The sequence below is a fragment of the Triticum dicoccoides genome, chromosome 6A (genome assembly GCF_002162155.2).
Source record: "Triticum dicoccoides isolate Atlit2015 ecotype Zavitan chromosome 6A, WEW_v2.0, whole genome shotgun sequence".
Lineage (NCBI taxonomy): Eukaryota > Viridiplantae > Streptophyta > Magnoliopsida > Poales > Poaceae > Triticum > Triticum dicoccoides.
In genome coordinates, this window is record NC_041390.1 from 389,324,784 (window position 1) to 389,335,600 (window position 10,817).

Below are 10,817 nucleotides of genomic sequence, written 5' to 3' on the forward strand. Positions count from 1 at the left end.
TACTATGATGAAACGTCAATTAATCATGCTAATCAAGATAAAACGAATGACAATGATAAGGAGAAGATTGAGGCTCTAACTAAAGAACTAAACACTCTTAAGTTAGCTCATGAAACTATCTTCGAAGATCATCGAGAACTTTTAAGAGCTCATGAGAAATTACGCTTTGAAAAGCTCAATCTTGAGCAAGAGCATGAGTTCTTAAAAGCAATCAATGTTGATCTCCGCAAGAAAAGTTCTTCTTACATTGCCAAGCGTTTACTCTTATCCACTTACATGCCTCAAGTCAAGTCTAGTAACAAGAACAAGAAAGATTCTTCCTCTAGCAGTAACAATGATCATGCTAAATCCAATATTGTTGCTTCTAGTAGTTCTCTTGATTCCACTAATGATTCTCTTGGCCAAGTTACACTTGAGCAAGAAAATAGCTTATTGAAGGGAATTATAGAGAAAGGAGTGTACAAAAGCCTTGCCGGGAGTAAGCAATTCGAAGAAATTGTGCGCAAGCAAGGAATGCACCGGAAGAATCAAGGTGTTGGTTTTGAACGAAAGTTCAATGCCAATGGAGTTGAGTGGGAAGAAGATCAATACCCCAAGACAAAGTTTGTTCCTCAACAAGAGAAGTATGATACTTCTTTCAAGGGGACACAAGCTCAAGATGATCTTCCACCACAAGACTACAAGCAAAAAGGCAAGGACAAGCTTCAAGAGGAAATTGATGCATTTGAAGAAGCTCCTAAGACCTTAGTCAAGTGGATTCCCAAGACTACTTCAAGTTCCACTTCATCAAGTACGACTACAACTCCAAGGATTCCCATAAAGATGGTGTGGATCCAAAAGAAGAAGAACTAGAGAGTTCTTGAGGGTGACTCCGCCAACATACTTCACTCTTATCATTTTGGCAAGAACAAGTGCAATCAACTTCCACATCTTGCACTAGTTCAAGGAGTCACAAACCCTCTTGTTGGTAAGACAAGGGACAAGGTAACCTAAAAGTTTTCATGGACATCATCTTGTGTGTGCATCACTCTATGTCTATGGATATCCTTGTTTGTTCCTTGTGGGACTAACTCATGTAGGTATTGTAATTCACTCAAATGGATAGCTCCAAGTGATCTACATCAACATTGAGCATCCACATCTTCAACATCTACATGAAGTCATCATTGACAAAACCCGAGGTTAGTTCATCCCTCTAAGGGGGGATATCACATCTAGGGGGAGCTTTACTCTAAGACTTGAGCTAAAGCAGCTCTAAAGATGTGAACACAATAATGCTTTATGTAAAAGTGGTAACCCTACTTGAGCTTAAACGATGAGTATGACCTATGATCAAGTGTTCTCACTTGACTCCTAAGTCAATATACTCATATATAGATGACCTTGTCATCGCAAATTGCTTGATAGATGCTAGAATTGGTTGTGCATGCCTTGTCACATATTTCATTTGCCATCTTATTGTGTGAGCATGCTGGTTGCATATTTTACTCATTCGAGGACATCCACTTGTTGTTTTGATTGTTTGGTTTTATTTCCTTTTGCCAAGTGGATGGACAAGAATGCCTAAGAACCTCCTCTAGCTATCTATGCTTTTCTCGTCTCAAACTCTATTCATGCTACATCACAAAATTTGATCAAGTCAGATTTGAACCACTCTGTGTGAGGAGCGCTCGGAGTCCTCGATTCGTCATAGACTTAAACTTCCAAAAGCTCTTTATGATTCTTGGTCTGACCGATACCCTACTTTCGGTCCTACCGAGATCATTAAGTTGATCTAGGTTTTCGATCTCGGTGCAACCGATTTGAACCATTCGGTCACACCGAGTTGCAACAACTGTATACAGTTTTGCATCTCGGTGCCACCGAGTTGTTCCACTCGGCCACACCGACAGCCGCCTCCGGATCGTCTCCTCGCCGCCAGCCGCCTCCAGTCGCTGGTCTCCGTCGCCGTCAACGGAAATTCAACCCCGCCGTTGCCGCCGTAGCGAGTCTCCGTCGAACTAGGGCATGGACTCGATCTTTGTGCTATTCCCCAATCCGATTCTTAGCACATTGTGATCATCATGATTCTTGCCACGTTTGTTAAACTTCTATCTAGTCAATGAACTCGTAGATTAGGTTTAATTCGAAAATTTTATGGTTAGGTTTCCGCCGAAACCATCTCGGACCCACCGAGTTGAAAAACTCGGTCCCACCGATTTGGCTTATGCCATTGCACAAGTGAGACTCGGTCTGACCGAGAATTACTTATCGGTGTGACCGATTTTGGAACTCTGTGAAACCCTAGCAGTCTCGGTGCCACCGAACTGTGACTCGGTCTGACCGAGTTCACTAGTTTAGGTGCCAAAACTGCTTCGGTATCACCGAGTTTAGAAATCGGTAGATCCGAGATGCTTTCAGTGGGAAACTAAAACTAAGTTTTTGAATTATTCTTTTGCAAAAATCTCTGCATTTTGTGATGCTTATCCACTCTATCTCATCTATAACCTATTCATAGGGTCAGCAGTCAGAGTTTGCATCATGTCAGACCAAAGTGATAGCCAGAACTTGTCAGAGCAGCAAGTGCAGATGAGTGAGGGCACTAGTCCCTCAAGTTCCTCAGATGATGGCAGCAGGAGCACCCCTAGCAATCTGCCTAAAGCTGCCACAAGACAGAGAAAGAAGAGAACCTCAGACTCAGAAGATGAGGATTATGTGGCAGAAGAGGAAGCAACTTCCAAGAGAGTTGAGCCAGCACAGGGCATAAAACCAGGGATGAAGATCAAAAGGCCAGCAGGCAGGCAGCCTATGTCAAAGGCCAGAGCTTTAACTGAGAAGCCCACTCCCATTGAGCCAGTTGCTGTTGAAGGCAAGAAGAGGAAAGAAAGGGTGAAGAAAACTGTAGCCAGAGTGTTTGGCAAGGCTTCCATCATGGAAGATGAGGAGGAAGAAGAAGAGGTAGCTGCACCAGCACCTAAGGCACCCAAGCTGATGGGTGATGCCATAAGAACAGGGGCAGCTGCTTCCAAGGCCAAGCCAGCTCCAAAGCCAAAGCCAAAGAGGAACACAAGAAGCATCCCAGCTACTGAGAAGAACAAGGCCCCAGTGCCTGAAGCTGCAGAAGAAGAAGAAGAGAATGTTCTTAGAAAGCTCAAGCCCAAGATTCCAGACCACAACGATGCTCATCCTGTGGCTGAGGATATGAAACTCAGGAGAGATTCAGGGCTCCGGAAGTGGAGAGAAGCAGACCCGTATGCTTCAAGGAGAAGGACTACAGTTGACTACAGGTTTCACACCAAGGAGCAGCAAGACTTTTATGAGACAGTGCTGCTAGACAAGAAGCCAATTATCTGTGATATGAGATGGGTTGATTGGCAATACATCAAGGACAATGAAGAGTACTACCCTGGAGTGCAGGACAGCTTCAAGGCATGTGGAGTAGAGGACTTTGTTGGGCAGAAGCTCACAAAGTGGAATGAGGAACTCATCATGCAGTTCTACTCCACAACCCATTTCTATCCAGATGGCAGGATTGTATGGATGTCAGAGGGTACGAGGTACCAGTCTACAGTTGTTGAATGGGCTCAGCTGATTAATGCCCCAGAAGAGCATGACGATGACTTGGACATTTATGCCAAGAAGAAGATGAACCACAACTCAATGTCAAACATGTACAAGGAGATTCCAAATGAAGCACTTGATACGTTCAAGTTTGGCTCAGTACACTATCTTCTATCAGGGCTACCAACCATCAACTGGATTCTTAGGCACACCCTATTGCCCAAGTCTGGAGATCACAAGATGATCAGGGGCCACGCGATCAACTTGCTTTATATCTTTGACGTGCCACAGAAATTCAAAGTCATGAGCCTTATGATTGAAACAATCAAGAGGACAGCAGCAGACCAGAAGAGGAGCTGTGGATATGCCCCACAGATTCAGGAGCTCATCAACTCTAAGATGGGCACGGGCATATACTTATTGGACAAGGAACACCTGCCCATCCGTCCAAACCTTGAAGATAATCAAGTGGTAATGACTGAGAATGAGCCATCATCTGCCCAAGCACAAGCCAAGAAGGAGAAGGCAAGGAAGGAGAAAGCTGCCAAGATGCCTACTCAAGAGGAGGCATCTAAATATTTCATGAAAACCAAACAAGAGTAGCTTGGTTACTTGATTGCATCCACCCTGCGGATTGAGCAAGGACTAGCCACCCTAACTCAGAACCAGGCAAGCTTAGAGAGGATCATGGAACAAAAGTTCTATGACTTGGATGTCAAAGTGACAGAGATTCAGACTGCAGTGGAGCAGCTCCAGGATGACATGCAGGAGAGGAGAGGCAATACTACAACTAATGCCTTTGCCAGAGTGCCACGAGGTCCGAGGTCGTCTGCAGTGCCAGTTGCTGACCCCAGAGCCACCACGTCTGCACCAGCTACAGCCTCAGTTCCACCAGCTCCAGCGTCCACTTCAGCCTCGACTCCGACCACGTCTACAGAAGGCTTCGTCCTTGGAGTGCTCCGGAATCCACCACCACCTGAAGATCAAGCCTGAGTGTCGACTTAGCACTATGCATTTTCTAGGAACTTTTTGGTAACTTGTTGCCAAAGGGGGAGAAAATGTATAGATCATAGGCTTCGAGAGAGAGTGTTGCTTTTAGTGTTGCTCTTATTCTCTCTTGTTTTATTTGGTGGTTTTTCGAACTTTGTTTGCTTTTGTGTGAGATACTATGTCATTGCTCGTGAGACATTGATGATCATGTGTCTGGTCATAAGCTACACTTAATGTTTGCTTAATATTATCATCTCATCTATCTTATGTGATCATTCACTATTCTTGGTGATGAGTGCATGTATTTCATTCTTATCATTTTAAGTGCTCCACCAAGATGTATGTGACATGGAAGAGTAACCCATGACTCTAACTCTTTGTGCATTTGTAGTCCAAAGCAAATTTTAAATATGCACAAATTTAGGGGGAGCTCTTACTTGTCACATACTTCTCAAAGCGACGATATATTTCATGCTTATTATCATTTGTCGAAGCTTTGATCTATATGTTGTCATCAATTACCAAAAAGGGGGAGATTGAAAGTGCAACTATCCCTAGGTGGTTTTGGTAATTCATAACAACATATAGCTCATTGAGCTAATGCTATTCCAAGATGACTATTTCAGGAAAGCTCAATGATTGGCATGGCATGGATGTGAAAGTGGAATCCTCAAAATGCTAAGGACAAAGGATTGGCTCAAGCTCAAAAGCTCAAGACTCTTCATTTTATATTTTAGTGATCCAAGATCACATTGAGTCTTTAGGAAAAGCCAATACTATCAAGGAGGGATGAGGTGTTGCTTAATGAGCCTCTTGCTTCATGTGCTTAGTGATATGCTCCAAAACCCTCAACTACTTTCCCATATCCACATATGACCTAAACCCTAAGCCAAACTCGGTCCTACCGATTCTTTCTATCCGGCGCCACCGAGTTTCACTTGTCATAAGCCACTGCCAAACCCTAGCAATTCGGTTCTACCGATAGGGATCTTGGTATCACCGAGATGGGATTGCAAACTCTCTGTTTCCCTTTCGTAACTTTTCGGTCTCACCGAAAGAGCGAATCGGTCCCACCGAGATTGCAATGTAAACTCTTTGTTTCCCTTTTGTAACTTTTTGGTCTCACCGAAAGAGCAAATCGGTCCCACCGAGTTTGCCTGACCAACTCTTTGGTTAGCTTATTACCAAACTCGGTCTCACCGAGTTTTTGTAATCGGTCTCACCGAGATTACGTTATGCCCAAACCCTAACCATATCGGTCCTACCGAGTTGCATGTCAGTCCCACCAAAAATCTCTAACGGTCACTAGGTTTACCTTTTCGGTCCGACCGAGTTTGTTGATTCGGTCCCACCGAGATTGGAAAACTGTGTGTAACGGTTGGATTTTGTGTGGAGGCTATATATACCCCTCCACCTCCTCTTCATTCATGGAGAGAGCCATCAGAACACATACACAATTCCAACTCATATGTTCTGAGAGAGAACCACCTACTCATGTGTTGAGACCAAGATATTCCATTCCTACCATATGAATCTTGATCTCTAGCCTTCCCCAAGTTGCTTTACACTCAAATCTTCTTTCCACAAAATCCAAATCCTATGAGAGAGAGTTGAGTGTTGGGGAGACTGTCATTTGAAGCACAAGAGCAAGGAGTTCATCATCAACACACCATTTGTTACTTCTTGGAGAGTGGTGTCTCCTAGATTGGCTAGGTGTCACTTAGGAGCCTCCGACAAGATTGTGGAGTTGAACCAAGGAGTTTGTAAGGGCAAGGAGATCGTCTACTTCGTGAAGATCTACCGCTAGTGAGGCAAGCCCTTCGTGGGCGATGGCCATGGTGGGATAGACAAGGTTGCTTCTTCATGGACCCTTCGTGGGTGGTTGCTTCTTCATGGACCCTTCGTGGGTGGAGCCCTCCATGGACTCGCGCAACCATTACCCTTCGTGGGTGGAGCCCTCCGTGGACTCGCGCAATCGTTACCCTTCGTGGGTTGAAGTCTCCATCAACATGGATGTAGGATAACATCACCTATCCGAACCACGGGAAAAACATCCGTGTCTCCAATTGCGTTTGAATTCTCCAAACCCTTCCCTTTACATTCTTGCAAGTTGCATGCTTTACTTTCCGCTGCCAATATACTCTTTGCATGCTTGCTTGAATTGTGTGATGATTGCTTGACTTGTCCTACAATAGCTAAAATCTGCCAAGAACTAAAATTGGGAAAAGGTTAAGTTTTTATTTGGTCAAGTAGTCTAATCACCCCCCTCTAGACATACTTTCGGTCCTACAGACACTGGTGCATCACATTGTTTCATTTCCAAACCTTTTGCATCTAAGTATGAGTGCGATTATCAGTATCTGCAAAGTTCCTTGCAAATTGTGTCACCAGGCAAGCAGATGACAGCTAATACCTGCGTCCCGGAGGTTACAATCATGTTGGGTGACTACAATTTTCTAGCTTCTCCTATTGTTCTGGGTAACTCGGATATTGATCTTATTCTCGGAATGGATTGGCTTTCTAAGCACAAGGCGCATCTTGATTGTGCAGCCAGGCAGATTCAATTGACTCATTCGTCTGAGGATGTAATTGTCTTTGCCGCTCGTGATGATACCATCCGTCTATTTTCTCTCAATGAGAAGGCTGAACTGGATGCCATCTCTCAAATCCCAGTTGTTTGCGAATATCAAGACGTCTTCCCAGAAGAGCTTCCAGGAATGCCTCCGCACCGGCCAGTTGAATTCGTCATCGATCTTGAGCCTGGTACGGAACCAGTGTGCAAGCGTCCTTACAAGCTCGGACCTGAAGAGTTGAAGAAGCTAAAGAAGCAACTCGATATTCAAGAGAGAATGGGTCTCATCCGACCTAGTTCTTCTCCGTGGGGTTGTGGTGTTCTTTTTGTGAAGAAGAAGGATGGAACGGACCGACTTTGTGTTGATTACCGTTCATTGAACAAGAAGACTATCAAGAACAAATACCCACTTCCCAACATCAACGAGCTGTTCGAACAACTCAAAGGTGCCCAAGTATTCTCCAAGCTTGATCTCCATATGGGTTATCATCAGATTCGAATCCGTGAGCAAGATATTCCCAAGACGACTTTCAGGACAAGCTATGGTTCATATGAATACACCATCATGTCTTTTGGCCTCGTCAACGCTCCTCCGACTTTCTCTCGCATGATGAACTTCATCTTCAACGCCTACACCAATGATTTTGTTTTGGTCTATCTCGACGACATTCTGGTTTTCTCGAAGAACAAGGAAGATCATGCCAAGCACTTGCGTTTGGTACTCGATAAGCTCAGGGAACATTAGTTCTACGCCAAGTTCTCCAAGTGCAAATTTTGGCTCGATGAGGTTCTTTATCTTGGTCATATCATCTCTGCCAAGGGCATTGCGGTGAATCCTGAGAAGGTGTCTGCAATTGTGAATTGGGAACCACCTCAGAACGTGAAGCAACTCTGTAGCTTCCTCGGTCTCGCAAGCTATTGCCGAAGATTCGTTGAAAACTTTTCTAAGATCGCAAAGCCTCTCTCAAATCTTCTCCAGAAGCACGTCAAGTATGTTTGGTCTCCGGAATGTGACATCGCTTTCAACACCTTGAAAGAGAAATTGGTCACTGCTCCAGTTCTGACTCCGCCTGATAAATCCAAACCGTACGAGGTCTTTTGCGATGCCTCTCTCCAAGGTCTTGGCGCAGTGTTGATGCAAGAGAAGAAAGTTGTGGCTTATACCTCTCGCCAGTTGAAGCCCAACGAGAAGAACTACCCCACTCATGACCTCGAGTTGGCAGCAGTTGTGCATGCTCTTTTGACTTGGAGACATCTCTTATTGGGAAGGAAAGTGGACATTTTCACTGACCACAAGAGTCTCAAGTACATCTTCACTCAGCCTAATCTCAACCTCAGGCAGACTCGATGGGTCGAAATGATTCAAGAGTATAATCCGAGTATCGAGTATACTCCAGGCAAGGCCAATGTGATTGCTGATGCATTGAGCAGGAAGGCTTACTGCAACAGTCTTATTCTCAAGCCTTATCAACCCGAGCTTTGTGAAGCTTTCCGCAAACTTAATCTGCAAGTTGTTCCTTAAGGTTTCCTCGCCAACCTTCAAGTCTCTCCTACCTTGGAAGATCAGATTCGCCAAGCCCAGCTTCTTGATGCTATGGTGAAGAAGGTGAAGATTGGGATTGCCAAGAGTCAACCCAAGTACAAGTGCTACCGCCTTGATGACAAGGATACTCTCTTCTTCAAGGATCATATTGTTGTGCCCAAAGGTGACCTTCGTAAAGTGATCATGAACGAGGCTCACAATTCTCTCCTCTCCATCCACCCTGGGAGCACAAAGATGTATCAGGACCTCAAGCAGGCTTATTGGTGGACTCGAATGAAGCGCGAGATTGCTCAGTTCGTGAATGAATGTGATGTCTGCAGAAGAGTGAAGGCAGAACACCAAAGGCCAGCTGGTCTCCTCCAACCTCTTGACATTCCAGAATGGAAGTTTGACCACATTGATATGGACTTCGTGACTGGGTTTCCAAAGTCCAAGCGTGGCAATGATGCTATATTCGTTGTCATCGACAAACTCACTAAAGTGGCTCACTTTCTGCCTATCAAAGAGTCTATCACTGCAGCTCAATTGGTGGAGCTCTATACCTCTCGAATTGTCTCTCTGCACGGTATTCCACAGGTGATCTCTTCAGACCGTGGCAGCATCTTTACCTCCAAATTTTGGGATTCTTTTCATAAGGCCATGGGCACCAACATCCGCTTCAGCACAACTTTCCACCCTCAAACTAGCGGTCAAGTCGAGCGAGTCAACCAGATTCTTGAAGATATGCTCAGGGCTTGTGTGATCTCCTTCGGCATGAAGTGGGAGGATTGCCTTCCATATGCTGAATTCTCCTACAACAATAGTTTTCAAGCAAGTTCGGGCAAGGCCCCATTTGAAATTCTGTATGGCAGGAAGTGCCGTACCCCTCTCAACTGGTCTGAAACCGGTGAACGTCAGCTTTTGGGAAATGACTTAATCACAGAGGCAGAGGAGATGTGCAAAGTCATTCGAGATAACCTCAAAGCAGCCCAATCCCGTCAGAAGAGCTACTATGATAGTAAGCACCGTGATTTGGCTTTCGAGATCGGAGATCATGTTTACCTCCGCGTCTCTCCAATGAAAGGTACTCGTCGCTTCGGTATCAAAGGGAAGCTTGCCCCTAGATACGTGGGACCTTTCAAGATTGTCAGCAAGAGAGGCGACCTCGCCTATCAACTCGAGCTTCCTTCAAACTTTGCAAATGCGCATGACGTGTTCCATGTCTCTCAGCTCCGCAAGTGCTTCAAGACTCCTGACCGCACCATCAACTTAGAAGACATTGAGCTCCAAGAAGATCTCTCTTATCGTGAGCACCCCGTTGCTATTCTTGAAGAGACTGAACGCAAGACTCGCAACAAGTCAATCAAATTCCTCAAAGTCAAGTGGTCACACCATTCCGACCGTGAAGCTACCTGGGAACGCGAGGATCACCTCTGTTCTGAGTACTCGGCATTCTTTCAGTCCTAGATCTCGGGACGGGATCCTTTCGTAGTGGTGGAGTGTTGTAACACCCCGGATATGTTTTACCCAATATGTAATCCAACTCTTGCCGTTTCCGGCGTTAAGTTATCTTATTTTCTCGGGTTCGGGTTTTTGTCTCCGTGTGTTGTTATCGCTGTCATGCATCTCATATCTTGTCATCATGTGCATTGCATTTGCATACGTGTTCATCTCATGCATCCGGGCATTTTCCCCGTTGTCCGTTTTGCTTTCCGGCACTCCGTTCTCCTCCGGTGGTCATTTCTACCTTTCTTTCGTGTGTGGGGATTGAACATTTCTGGATTGGACCGAGACTTGCCAAGCGACCTTGGTTTACTACCGGTAGACCGCCTGTCAAGTTTCGTACCATTTGAACTTCGTTTGATGCTCCAACGGTTAACCGAGGAACCGAAAAGGCCTCGTGTGTGTTGCAGCCCAACACCCCTCCTATTTGGCCCAAAACTCACCAAAACCTTCTCCATCATCTAGAGCGTTAGATCACAATCGCATGACCGAAAACCGCACCTCATTTGGACACTCCTAGCTCCCTCTACCTCTATATATAGACCCTCCTCCTCAAATTCCGGATCTTCCCCGTCCAAACCCTAAAAAAATCGTCTCCGCCGCGCCGGACACGTCCGTCCCCGGCCGGACAGCGTCCGCCGCCGCCTCCGACCAACCGGGGCGCGCCATGTGCCGCCGCGCCCGCCCGGC